This window comes from Schistocerca americana, chromosome 1, assembly GCF_021461395.2.
Source record: "Schistocerca americana isolate TAMUIC-IGC-003095 chromosome 1, iqSchAmer2.1, whole genome shotgun sequence".
Classification (NCBI taxonomy): Eukaryota; Metazoa; Arthropoda; class Insecta; order Orthoptera; family Acrididae; genus Schistocerca; species Schistocerca americana.
The window spans coordinates 448,323,384-448,338,400 of NC_060119.1; positions in this window are offsets into that span (position 1 = coordinate 448,323,384).

Genomic DNA, 15,017 nt, shown 5'->3' on the forward strand with positions numbered 1-15,017 from the left:
GACAACGGGCGGGAAAGCGGTGTACTGACCAAGTGCCCTCCTTATCTGCATCCAGTGACGCCTCGGCTGAGAATGACATGGCGATCGGTCGGTAACATTGGGCCTTCAGTGGCCTGTTGGGACGGAGTTTACTACAAACGTGATTAAGAGAATTATCTTAAAAAGACCCCGTATAATGGATGTTTTGCTTAACATGCACAAAAGTCTTTTTTTTTATAGTGGTAGAATAACATGTAGGCTTACCTTTCCAACAGTAATCCATTTGCTTCTTTTTCAGGCATGTTTCCCGCTACAACTCACTTTTTCAGAAATGAAGAAACATATCGCAATTGAAATGTACGTCTACTTCATCTGCTTGACTTTACTTGTAAATTTGATTTTGAGATTTTCAAAATATGTAAGCCTGTACAATGATTTTTGATGTACCAATAGTTAGTTAGTTTCATGTTCCATGTATCATTTGTTCATTTTACATACGTCAAAAAAACGTTTTGCATCACCCCGGATCCCAGAACTCCTGAAGACGGACGTTGACTGTGGATAATGTATCACAGACACAGTCTCATTGACTGTTCAGAGATGTCATTAAACCCGCCCAAAGATGTAAACAACCGTGCATGAGCAGCGCCTATTAGACGGAGGGGGTCCGACAGCCGATCAGTTCCAATCATTCCACCAGGAAGGAGGTTCACGGCTCGTGTTGTCTGTAGTTCAACCATGCCGAGACGGTAAATACCGCGGTTCGATCGCGTCCGCATTGTTACTTTGTGCCAGGAAGGGCTCTCAGCAAGGGAAGTGTCCAGGCGTCTCGGAGTGAAAAAAAGCGATGTTATTCTGACATAGAGGAGATACAGAGAGATAGGAACTGTCGATGACATGCCTCGCTCAAGCCGCCCAAGGGCTACTACTGCAGTGGATGACCGTTACCTACGAATTATGCCTCGGAGGAACCCTGACAGCAACATCACCATGTTGAATGATGCTTTTCGTGCAGCCACAGGACGTCGTGTTACGGCTAAAACTGTGCGCACTAGGCATGATGCGCAACTTCACTCCCAACGTCCATGGCGAGATCCATCTTTGCAACCACGACACCATGCAACGCGGTACAGATGGGCCCAGCAACATGCCGAATGGACCGCTCGGTGTAGGCATCATGTTCTCTTCACCGATGAGCGTCGCATATACCTTCAACCAGACAATCGGCGGAGACGTGTTTGGAGGCAATTCGGTCAGGCTGCACGCCTTAGACACACTGTCCAGCGATTGCAGCAAGGGGGAGGTTCCCTGTTGTTTTCGGATACCATTATTTGGAGCAGACGTACGGGGCTGGTGGTCATGGAAGGCGCCGTAACGGCTGTACGATACGTGCATGCCATCTTCCGACTGATAGCGCAACCATATCGGCAGCATACTGGCGAGGCATTCATCTTCATGGATGACAATTCGCGCTCGCATCGTGCACATCTTGTGAATGACTTCCTTCAAGATAACGACATCGCTCCACTAGAGTGGTCAGCATGTTCTCCACACATGAACCCTATAGAACATGCCTGGGATAGGTTGAAAAGGTCTGTTTCTGGACGACGTGACCCACCAACCACTCTGAGGGATCTACGCCGACTCACCGTTGAGGAATGGGACAAACTGGACCAACAGTGCCTTGATGAACTTGCGAATAGTATGCCACGACGAATACAGGCATGCATCAATGCAAGAGGACGTGCCGCTGGGTATTACAGGTATCGGTATGTACAGCAATCTGGACCACCACCTCTGTAGATCTCGCTGTATGGTGTACAACATGCAATGTGTGGTTTTCACGAGCAATAAAAAGGGTGGAAATGATGTTTATGTTGATCACTATTCCAGTTTTCTGTACAGGTTCCGGAACTCTCGGAACCGAGGTGACGCAAAACAAAACGTTTTTTGATGAATGCATATCAACATCAACTTCTTTTGTAGAAATGTCCCCACGCTGGTCGTTTATTAGGTTCTTTTTTTAAATAAAAACAGGCAGATGTTAGTCGGTAATTTCTACCCATCACCATTTACGCATTACAATAATAAATAGTCTTCTGAGGAATAGGAGGCGTTGTCAAAGAGAAACGTTTTCAGTTGTGTTTCAAATTTTACTTTCCTCTCCGCCAGGCATATTATATCAATGGGTAAGTGATCAGACCTTTTGACTACAGTATTGTGAGCCCCTTAGGCATAATGACTGTATGTTTCTTCTCCAGGTATTGTAATGATGTAAATCATTGTTCCTGTTGCTAGTGTAGTGGATTATTTACAGCAAACTTCATGAGGGAATGCCAATAATGTGAAGCAGATGAACTGTTACTCACACGCCGAGCAGTAAGCAAGCACTATCGAAAGAGTGTGTGTACAGCAATCTGGACCACCACCTCTGAAGGTGTCGCTGTAATGTGTACAACAAGCAATGTGTGGTTTTCACGAGCAATAAAAAATGTCGGAATTGATGTTTATGTTGATCACTATTCCAGTTTTCTGTAAGTTTCCAGCCAAAGCCTTCTCCAAAAAGCACACACACGTTCTTACAATAGTACCCACATGAACGCTGTCTCCGGCTGTCAGAATCTTTTTAGAAGATGGAGAAAATCTGAGCAATGAATAATTATCGGAGGGAGGAATGTAGGACATGAGATCCTGGACCAACAACCAGCGCGGTTACGTAACTACGTCTTGTGCGGGGACGAGAACATTTATACAATATGGCTCGGATGCTTGAGCGTTTGCGATTAGAAACGCAGTGAAAAAGAAGGGAAAGAAGAGAAAGAACAGACACAGTAGAGCAAAGGAAAACTAAAGTCAACTGACAGAAATAAAACCGCCACAATAAAAGTAAACATCTGAACAGCGCAACAAGATGAAAATATTGATTGAACGGCTCGACTTACGAATGAAATGTGATTCCTCTAAACTTTAGAACACAGTTGGATGGTTTATTACAGCTGTAAACGACGCAAGCTGGCAATTCTGAGAGTGACGTCAAGCGAAAGTAACAGCGCGGTGAACCATGGAGGTATAAATGCGGTGACCCTAATGGTTGGACTGTAGAAGATAGCGAATGTCGGTTCCAAGTCTGTGACTTTATAACAAGTCCCTTCTTTTTTTGCCTCCATGGTTACTACACACTAACCGCTTGCAGCGCTAGTATCGCTTCAGTTTCAAAACTTTTGACAACTGAAGCGATGTTAGCGCTCCATTCGGCTGGGGTGTAGTAACTTGGCAAAATGTTGCATTTTTTTGTGCTATAGAGTCTTCCGACTGTTTGTCATTTGTCACGTGATGATGTCCTAACCGCTCCAAAACCGGCCTGTAGTAAACAAATGTTGGCGCAACAAAATGCAGTTCGTCTGTCTGCGGAGAGGAGAGATAGAAGTTTGTGAAGTTTGTCGTTTTTTTCTGGCTACAGTACGCTGCGTCTCTTTCTTTGCGCCTTTTAAAAACACAGCTTGTGCCATTTTTTTACCACTTATAGCCTTAGGATTCACGTAGTGTAAGTTAGTTCAACTCAGTTTTAGTGTTAGGGGCGCCCCTAACCCACACAGAAGTACATGGGGCTTTAATGAGCTAAAATTTTGTTTCGTCGACTTTTGCAGACATCTTCAGACAATAATATTGAACATCAGTGCACACTCTCCGCTGTCGTATGAAGAACTGGACTAGTGGACATTTAGCTTCAGTATTCACACTATGAAATTGCTTCATAGCAGTTGGCTGCTACCGTTGACTGTTGTTGTAGTTGTGGTCTTCATTCCTGAGACTGGTTTGATGCAGCTCTCCATGCCACTCTATCCTGTGCAAGCCTCTTTATCTCCCAGTACCTACTGCAGCCTACATCCTTCTGAATCTGCTTAGTCTATTCATCTCTTGGTCTCCCTCTACGATTTTTACCCTCCACGCTGCCCTCCAGTACTAAATTGGTGATCCCTTGATGCCTTAGAACATGTCCTACCAACCGATCCCTTCTTCTAGTCAAGTTGTACCACAAACTCCTCTTCTCCCCAATTTTATTCAATACCTCCTCATTAGTTATATGATCTACCTATCTAATCTTCAACATTCTTCTGTAGCACCACATTTCGAAAGCTTCTATTCTCTTCTTGTCTAAACTATTTATCGTCCATGTTTACTTCCATACATGGCTACACTGCATACAAATACTTTCAGAAACGACTTCCTGACACTTAAATCTATACTCGATGTTAACAAATTTCTCTTCTTCAGAAACGCTTTCCTTGCCATTGCCAGTCTACATTTTATATCCTCTCTACTTCGACCATCATCAGTTATTTTGCGCCCCAAATAGCAAAACTCCTTTACTACTTTAAGTGTCTCATTTCCTAATCGAATTCCCTCATCATCACCCGACTTAATTCGACTACATTCCACTATCCTGGTTTTGCTTTTGTTGATGTTCATCTTATATCCTCCTTTCAAAACACTGTCCATTCCGTTCAACTGCTCTTCCAAGTCCTTTGCTGTCTCTGACAGAATTACAATGTCATCGGCGAACCTCAAAGTTTTTATTTCTTCTCCATGGAATTTAACACCTACTCCGAATTTTTCTTTTGTTTCCTTCACTGCTTGCTCAATATACAGATTGAATAGCATCGGGGAGAGGCTACAACCCTGTCTCACTCCCTTTCCAACCACTGCTTCCCTTTCATGTCTCTCGACTCTTATAACTGCCATCTGGTTTCTGTACAAATTGTAAATAGCCTTTCGCTCCCTGTATTTTACCCCTGCCACCTTCAGAATTTGAAAGAGAGTATTCCAGTCAATATTGTCAAAAGCTTTCTCTAAGTCTACAAATGCTAGAAACGTAGGTTTGCCTCTCCTTAATCTTTCTTCTAAGATAAGTCGTAGGGTCAGTATTGCCTCACGTTTTCCAACATTTCTACGGAATCCAAACTGATCTTCCCCGAGGTCGGCTTCTACCAGCTTTTCCAATCGTCTGTAAATAGTTCACGTTAGTATTTTGCTGCTGTGATTTATTAAACTGATAGTTTGGTAATTTTCACATCTGTCAACACATGCTTTCTTTGGAATTGAAATTGTCATATTCTTCTTGAAGTCTGGGGGAATTTCGCCTGTCTCATACATCTTGCTCACCAGATGGTAGTTTCGTCAGGGCTGGCTCTCCCAAGGCTATCAGTAGTCTCTACATCTTTACATTTGTCCTCTCGCCATCCCTGCTTCGCCATTTTGCACTTTCTGTAGATCTCATTTTTGAGACGTTTGTATTCCTTTTTGGCTGCTTCGTTTTCTGCATTTTTCTATTTTCTCCTTTCATCAATTAAATTCAGTATCTCTTCTGTTGCCCAAGGATTTCTACTAGCCCTCGTATTTTCACCTACTTGATCCTCTGCTGCCTTCATTATTTCATTCCTCAAAGCTATCCATTCGTCTGTATTTCTTTCCCCCATTCTTGTCAATTGTCCCCTTATGCTCTCCCTGAAACACTCTACAGCCGCTGGTTCTGTCAGTTTATCCAGGTCCCATCTCCTTAAATTCCCAATTTTTTGCAGTTTCTTCAGTTTTAATCTATAGTTCATAACCAATAGATTGTGGTCCGAGTCCACATCTGCCCCTGGAAATGTCTTACAATTTAAAATCTGATTCCTAAATCTCTGTCTTACCATTATATAATCTATCTGAAACCTTTTAGAATCTCCAGGATTCTTCCAGGTATACAACCTTCTTTTATGATTCTTGAACCAAGTGTTAGCTATGATTAAGTTATGCTCTGTGCAAAATTCTACCAGGCGGCTTCCTCTTTCATTTCTTAGCCCCAATCCATATTCATCTACTACGTTTCCTTCTCGTCCTTTTCCTACTGTCGAATTCCAGTCACCCATGACTATTAAATTTTCACCTCCCTTCACTACCTGAATAATTTCTTTTATCTTATCATACAGTTCATCAATTTCTTCATCATCTGCAGAGCTAGTTGGCATATAAACTTGTACTACTGTAGTAGGCGTGGGCTTCGTATCTACCGTGGCTGCAATAATGCGTTGTCTATGCTGTTTGTAGTAGCTTACCCGCACTCCTATTTTTTTATTCATTATTAAACCTACTCCTGCATTACCCCTATTTGATTATGTATTTATAATCCTGTATTCACCAGGCCAAAAGTCTTGTTCCTCCTGCCACCGAACTTCACTAATTTCCACTATATCTAACTTTAACCTATCCATTTCCCTTTTTAAATTTTCTAACCTACCTGGCCGATTAAGGGATCTGATATTCCACGCTCCGATCCGTAGAACGCCAGTTTTCTTTCTCCTGATAACGATGTCCTCTTGAGTAGTTCCCGCCCGGAGATCCGAATGGGGGATTATTTTACCTCCGGAATATTTTACCCAAGAGGACGCTAACATCATTTCATCATACAGTAAAGCTGCATGCCCTCGGGAAAAATTACGGCTGTAGTTTCCCCTTGATTTCAGCCGTTCGCAGTACCAAAACAGTAAGGCCGTTTTGGTTAGTGTTACAAGGCCAGATCAGCCAGTCATCCAGACTGTTGCCCCTGCACCTACTGAAAAGGCAACTGCCCCTCTTCAGGAACCACACGGTTGTCTGGCCTCTCAACAGATACCCCTCCGTTGTGGTTGCATCTACGTTGACTACACTTTTTATATACACTATAGAGCTGATGTGAATGTATCTCTAGCGTGCAACATTTTTCAGTGTACAAATATTGTTCAGTACTTCGTAACTTTCTGTACGACATGGACTCGAACTTGCACATTTGCCTTCCGATTCTGTACAAGCGATTCGCTTTAATTTACCAGGAAATTGCGCAACCGTGTACAGTTAGCCAGAAAATGAAACATTTGTTACGGAAACAACTCTTCAGTCTAGTCTCAGACAATTGTGTGGCAAGATGCTTGACGAAACGGCTGAAAATTTGAATAGGTACGCTGGAAGAAATTGCGTTATTCTAGTAAAAACCCTCATTTAGAAACTCCAGAACCGCTTCTCAAGAACCAGCAAATATTCTCTCTAAGGACCGCCCCATAGAAACTTCGAAAAAACGAGGACAAAATGAAAAGTAATGCCTATGCGTTCCTAGCACGCGTTTCGATAGGAATATTTGACCAGATAAAAACAGAAGTAATCCTTGAGCCGTACGGACTTCTTTCGATCTTGCTTTCCAACGCGATTTGTAATCTTTGATTGAGAACCACGTCGGGAGAGCTAGAGGGTGTGCATAGAGGGAGCAAGTGGTGTATGCGGAGAGTGTTCGGACCACCTGGGACTATCGTCGAATGTTGGCTCGTCCAGGCACCAGAAACTGAGCAGCAACACTCAGTTCAAGCGCGGAGAGCCAGGGCCAGTTGAGGCCTGGCCGTGGGAGTGGATTTTAGGCGGTTGGTCGTCCGGGATCATGTACCAGTCAACTGTATTGGGTATTGGGATGTACAGTGCTGTCCTGGTCATGAAACACCTTAGTATTTTATGCACTTTGAAGTCAACTGCCTGTACCAGGAATGTGCATATGTTACTTCACCTGGTTATTTGTCAAGACTACATACGATTTGGTGAGCAGTTCCGTTGATTGTGTAATGTGGCGCTGCGGTTTATATATGGTTTCCAGTGAGAGATCCAAGTTTAGATTCACTGTAAAACCGGCACTAGCAGCTTGTTCTATCACAATATAGGAAATACTGCAAATTTAAATGTTGATTGATTCCGCTCATGTTTCTGTCTAGCGGAAGTTGTCAATCTGGCTGAAAGCAACACAATGCATTTGCATGGTAGCCTTTGCGTGTTTGATACAGCTTGTTGTTTAGAAATGCTTAAGTGTTTTTTAAGTTTCCAAGCTGCTGTGCAGTCTAAATCACATTTTGGAATCAGTATAGCGCATTGTGCTGCGGGATGGACAAAGTTGTTTAATTTACTAACGGCAGTTACCGCTGAAGAGCTGGTTTATGGAACTTTTTATTCCATTGTGTTAACCACATAAATATAAATTTTATTGCACAGCTGACTGTTGCCGTCCTGTAATGCGTATTGTTAATAAACGTCAAGAAGGTAATTGTTCTTAAGCCAAGCCCTCTCGGTTAATTGTAACGCATTTCCTACGATCAGTGTTGTTTGAACCATAGGCCTGCTGGAAGCATAGTGGAAATTTCATATAGAATGTATATTTCAGTGTTTAAATAATTTTTGTGGCCATTTATGCTCAACCAAGCTCAATATCCTTTTTTTATTTACATCATCTTTCTACGGTGCCATGCTTTAAGATTTTAAGGTGTGTTAAGGGTTGGATCAAGAAAGTAATTTGTTGGGACTCTGTTCATATTTGAAATGCAATGTTAGTTTGTAGTCTGTTGTGGTGAGTTGATTGTAACTGCTCTTCTACCCGTGTCTGTGGGTCCTGCTGGATGGTCCTGTTATCGCGACTAGGCCCACCAGGTTGTGACTGCCCTTGATGACGCCTATCTAAAGAGTCTTCTTAAAAGTTTGATTTTTTTTTTTTTTTTTTTTTTTTTTTTTTTGCTTTGCACTCAAGATTTAAACAGTTTCACTATAAGTAATGTGTAAACCAACCCTTTAAAATAAAAGTTTATTGAACCTTACGTGATTGTGAATGGTGTTTGAAATGTTATTTCCACTTATTTGTTTTTGCCTATCCATCCCACCTAACAGCTAACTATGCTGACGACAAACGGGCAAACCACATTTCAATCATTAGAATGCCCTCTTTCAATACCGATATTCACTTTCCCACATAATCACCATACAACTGGATAAAGTTCTGCTGACAACGAACGAGATTCTGAAACCGTCACAGAAGAAGTCGGCGTAGTTTCCGCTACCAGCCGTTCACAATTGCTTCAGCTTCTTCGTCAGACGCATATTTATGTCCCCGTAGACATTTCCTTGTTCGACACACATAGACAGTGCCATATCTGTGTCGAATAGAGGACACAGTACGTTGGTGAGCTTAAGTTTCTGAAGTTACGCTGTGCTGGCATTGGAAATGTACGGTGTCTAGTTTCCATGGTACAAGGAAACATCTCCCTTTTCCTTTCTGACCCTTGTTAGTCTTTCAATTAAAGTTCGCAGTATTGTGATGTAATGCTCTGAACTGATTGTTATTCCACTTTTTAAAGGAGGAAATCAACTTGGATAGTAACTGTTGTTACGAGTGGTGTGTCCACCACGCAGTTATACTCAAAAGTTAGAGCATTCGATTGTGTGTCACGTGACTGGTAAGTTGCAGTGTAGTGGCTGGGCCAGGTAGGTGGGCGGTCGCTGAGCGGCGTTCGGAGGCATACCAGCGAGCCATGGAAGGAAGTGGTATAGCTGTTTGGTCGACCACAATGCGTTCGTTGCTTGGAAATCTCATGGCAGTTGGGTTTAAACTATACCACCGCATGCTTATGGACACTGAAGATTAGCATAACTGATTTGCCGTATTATCCCAATTTATGTATGTTTGTTTAATGAGTATTTAGTAAGTTAATGTTTGTAAGATTACCATATGTGTGACGTAGCAGCGGAATGGCAGCTTAAATAAAGACGTAAACTCAACCAGTTTTTCAGCATTTCTTTTAATGTGTACAAAGTTTAAATAAAAGTCGATCATTCAACATAGTTACCATTTAATAATATAATATCGGACTGCAAATTAACGAAAAGTTTATGTAATGTATATTTGCGTAGCCCGTGAACCCTATGGGCCTAAGCGTTGGCTGGATCTTTACATTATTTCGATGTACATCTATTAAAGACGTAGAAATATTTCTGTGTACACCACTTCGGGACCTAGAAATATTTTGAAATCTCAGTGCTAGCAAAGCTGATCAATGACTGAACTTTTGCTAAGGTGAGTTTGTTATTGTGTAAAGTCTTGATTGAACTACAAACTCAGTTAAAGTGGTTTGGTGCACAGCCCTACGATTTTGGTTTACAATTCGTTGACGTCTCAGAACGCTCTGCTTGCTCTGCTAAATCAATCATTTGCTATCTTGTATCTTTGCTGTGTTGAAATAACCACCTGCGGAGGCCGCCATTCGGAGTAATTTTGTGTCTCATTTGAATAAATTGATACTGATAACTGGTTGTGTGGTTCTAGGCAACGTCATTTCCTAAGGGACCATACCTTTGATGTCTCCATTATTTTATTAGTCAATTTTTTAACTTACATTACTAAACATTTTTCACTGAACTTGCTTTGCTCAATTAAGATGCCTCATAATACAGGGTGATTATAATTAAAGTTAAACTTTCAAACCGCTTTAGAAATAACACCATTGGTCAGAATGACTTCTAATTGCAACGGAACATTATCGGAGAATGGAGAAAACGTATGGCAGGAGAAAAATAAATAGTTACAAAATGTAGCATTAGATGGCGCTGTAAGCATTATAATTTGATAGTGGTCGACTACAAATGACACATGAATCATGCAACAATGCCTAAGGTCTACGTTTGACGTTAAACTGGACTACTCAGTGTGCATGGGTGTACTGGTGTCATACTTTTAGTTACGAAAGCCCATCCACCACGGCAAGATCATATCACATCGGATGGGAAAATTTGGTTTTTAACTGTCCTGAGGCCAAAAACCGCATAAAAACCATCAATCAAAATCAAAGCGGATTATTAATTTCCGTGTGACTGACCCCAAACATGTTCAATATACTGTCCACCGTTTTCTGCAACAAGTTGAAATAGTGGAACAGCATGCTCCACAACTGATCGAAGTGTTTCTGGCGTCACGTTCAGAGTGTGTTGCGCAGTGTGTGTCTTCAATGCAGTTAGGTTTGCAGTCGGAACACTGAACACAACATCTTTCAGATAGCCCACAGCCAGAAGACACATGAATTAAGTTCAGGTGATCGGGACGACCAGGTTGTAGGTAAATGGCGGATGATAATTCTAGCTTTTCCGAAATGGCGCTCAGCAGCTACTTAACTAGATTTTCAATGTACATAAAAATGGTCCCATCCACGATGCTGGAGAGCTGGAATGACGTGGTTGCGCAAAAGACACTCATAGCGCTTACCAGTGACAGTACAGGTAACAAGACCGGAAGCACCAGTCTCTTCGAAAAAATATGGCATAAACCCGTACCACACAGTGATCTTTTCAGGATGAAGTGTTACTGGTTGATTTGCGCATGAATTTTCCGTTGCCCATATTCGGCAATTCTGTGTATTGACATATCCTGTCAGATGGAAGTGAGCTTCGCTTGTCCACAAAATCTTCCACGGCCAATCGTGGTCCACTTCCATGAGAGCAAGAAATTCTAAAGCAAAGGTCTCCCTTGCTGGCAGGTCAACAGGAAGCAACTCGTGCACATGGGTAATTTTGAATGGATAGCAAAGAAGCATGTTTTGTAGGATTTTACGCACAGTGCTCACGGGTATGTCCAATGTTCGGGCAATTCGCCGTGCACCAGACGTTTGCACACCACCACTCGCCCCTCCTGCGCTGCTGTGGCCACTGCTTCAACTGACGTTCAATCAGTTTGTTTCCTCCCTCTGCCAGGTTGCACACCAAAAGAACCCGCCTTTTCGAATTTCTGAATCATTTTCTCCGGACCCACGACAGTCGGACACCAAAGCCTTTTTTCGAACCCTTCAGTGTCCGGAACTTTTGCAGAGCGATGTCTGCGCAGTCATCATTCTTGTAATACAGCTTTACAAGCAGAGCGCGATCCTGCATTGAGACAGTCATGGCGAACGTCGCAGGCGCGAAAGGAGGAAAAGCCGTGTACCCGGTGTGTTTATACCAACTCCAATGGGTCGTGCGCATGACAGGTGTTTTCATTTACGTATTCTAACACATACAGTGGCATCTATTGATCAATTTTCACACTATTTTTGTTTCTTCTAACATACGTTTTCCCCCTTCTCCGATAATATTCCTTTGCGATTTGACGTCATTCTGACCAGCAGTGTTAGAGCTTTGAAAGTTTAATTATAATCACCCTGTATGTCGGTCCTTCTATAAGGACCTATAGCAACACTGAATGATCCAGCCCCTATTGGAAAGATGAGCCATATGCAAATTTAAGTCAGTGTAACCGCACGCTGATGGGTACATAGCAACAGACTGTTCCCAAAGGAGATTAAATTCCACTTATGTAATTTCACCAAACCCCCAGTAGCGTTGCAGACATCATCTGCGGTCCAAAACACTGTTTCCATGATGTTTCCAGTTGTGGATTGCATCTTGAATGCCTGTATTCGAGGGCGAGGCTTTCTATCGAGTTACTTGGACTGACAATTCGGAACCGGTTCGTAGCAGTCTACCCATGTTCGGTCGCATGTCACAACTGAATTCAGAAAGGCTCACCTTCATTTTCATAACATGAGATGCGCCCTGGCAAATTTCGTCTGTGCGCTTTCCCTTCAGATAGCAGCACGGGGTTACCCATCGTCCATAGATCTTCCGATAACCAAGCAAAGCAGTAGTGTGACCTATACGTTATTGTGAAATGCCGATCATGCTTGCAATTTTAGACTCACTGCGCCAATGTTTTGCATGTTCCAACTCAATGGCTGCCGCCACAGGACATCCAACTCCTTAACTCCTTCTTTGTCATACAAGTCAGATATTCATGCCGCAGTGTCTTTAAAATTAATAAGCCAACGACTCAGGGTGTTCACATCAACACATTCACCATAAACGTCTTGTTCTCCATGACAAATTTCCTTTGAGATGAGACGTTTTCCTGTCGACAACTCAGTGGCAGCAATTTGCTTAAATCGAGTTGACTAACAGTTAGTGGAGCTGTAGTGAAAAATCTACTGAACAGCCCAACAACTGTCGCATACATAGAAGTGCCAACCCCAGTATAATTATGCTAATAACAGGTCGCATGGGAGTGGAGAACCAGACATTCCTCCCTTACTCCATCCTTGAGTCAAATAGAGTAATTCACAAGTAACTGTATACACTTCGTGGGTGTAACGTACCCATCAAAAAAGAGTAAAATGTTAAATAAAGTTTTGTCTGAAATTGTTTTATTTCCGAGTTATGACGCATAATGTCATTTGTGGTAGCATTACATCACGGGCCATTTTACGCTCTTGAAGTGTCCTGTTCGTCTGCAAATCGACAGATGTTGCCTTCTACATCCTTCCACACTGCTAGGTTGATTCTGTCAGGAAATGTCTTTGTTTACTTGACTTCGATGAGTTCTGTTGTTCTCTATGGTGCTGTTGTTGCGTAGCGGCCCAAACGCCCCACGTACATTCATTCTGTCGGTAGTTCATAGACGGGAGTCGTTGTGTACTTTACGATGGCTTACTCAAACGGTGAAGACGCGTATATGCACCTCCTTTGCAGCGCAGCAGAACACAATACACGAGCAGAAAGACGATGGCATATGAAAATATTTCCAAACAGAGCACTACCAAACCATCAGACTTTCACAGCGGGTGACAGGCATTTAAGGGAATATGGCATTCATTCTGCGTCACGGTTAGATCGGCTTCAGCTGGATGGAGTGGGTGTTGAGAAAGTCCTGGAAGTGGTAGATGACGATTCGGTCATGAGTACCCACCGTGTGGTGCTGCTATACGGCTTCCTCAATCAACTGTACGGCGCTGCTACAGGTGTTCCTCAACAGCTGTATTGCACCTCCTTCGGAGACAGAAATGCCACCCACTTGACCTGCAGGAGGTACAGGAGCTGACACTTGTAGGCTACCCTAGACGTCAGAATTTTTGAATTTCTATCAGTGGTTACTCGAGCGCCATGCTGATGATCCACTGTTCGGTCGTAGGGTACTATTTACTGATCAGAGCCTCTTTACCCGTGAGGGTATCGTGAACGCTGATAACGTGTTCGGGCGTAACTACAGTACGAGGTCAGCAACATCGTTTTGCAGTGAATATTTGGTATGACAAAGTGGACAGTCAATTACTCTGACTGCATGTTATTCCACAGCGCCTGATTGGCAGAGTGTATCGACAGTTTTTGGAACACGAATTGGGTGGTCTGCTTCGTGAAGTGGATAGGCCCGCCAGATCTCCTGATCTTAACCCCGTGGACTTCAGCCTTTGGGGCCGCCTGAAGAAGTTCGTGTATGGTGTTGCAATTAAGAACACAACTACATAACTACAGCAGCGAACTGAAAATGACTGCGCATCGGTGCAAAATGTAATGAATTGAGCCTGGGACGTTACGAGAGCGGTAAGACATCGAGTACACCACTGCCTTCATCTCCGTACACATCATTTTGAATATATATATAAAGTACACCCACTAAGCTTATACGGTTTCTTTCGAATCACCAATAATTAATTTTCTGTTGTTCGTGTTGCACTTGTGATCCCTACTCTACTGCATAACTCTAAAATAAAGGAATTTCAGACAGAACTTTATTTAACATTTAACGTTTATTTTAATGTATAAATTACACCCACGCAGTGTGTACAGGTACTTATGAATCCCCAATAATTAATTTTGTGTTGTCTACTGCGTAACTCTAAAAATAATTTCAAATAAAATTTTATTTAACATTTTACGCTTATTTTGATGTATAAGTTGCATCCTCAGAATATGTAGCTATGATTACTTTTGAGTCATCTCGTATATGTGAGCAAAAAAGTAACACTCTGCGACAAAAATATTTGGTCATGTAAACAGTCGGAAATGAGGAACACATTTATATAATAAAAATCCGCTTCTGTTCCCAGTAACTAGAAACTTAAGTTTCACAGAGAAGAAATGTAGCTGTACACATTTTATTTTTTAGCAAGGGTAACACAGCTGCGAAGTTATGTAAGATGGCCTCTGTGGAGATTTAAAATAGGAGAGAGATAGGGGCAGATCGAAGCTGCCAGGCGTTTGTGGTTATCTGTCACTGAGAGGAAAGGAAAGAGCCTAGATTTTAGTCGCGGTTCGTTACGTGGTTTTATGCTGTCAGAAACTTTAATAAGAGCGTCAAGTTGCTGAGGGAATACTTTCGCTCCTAGATGATGGGAAATACAAAAAAAGTGTTTCTGCTAAACGTA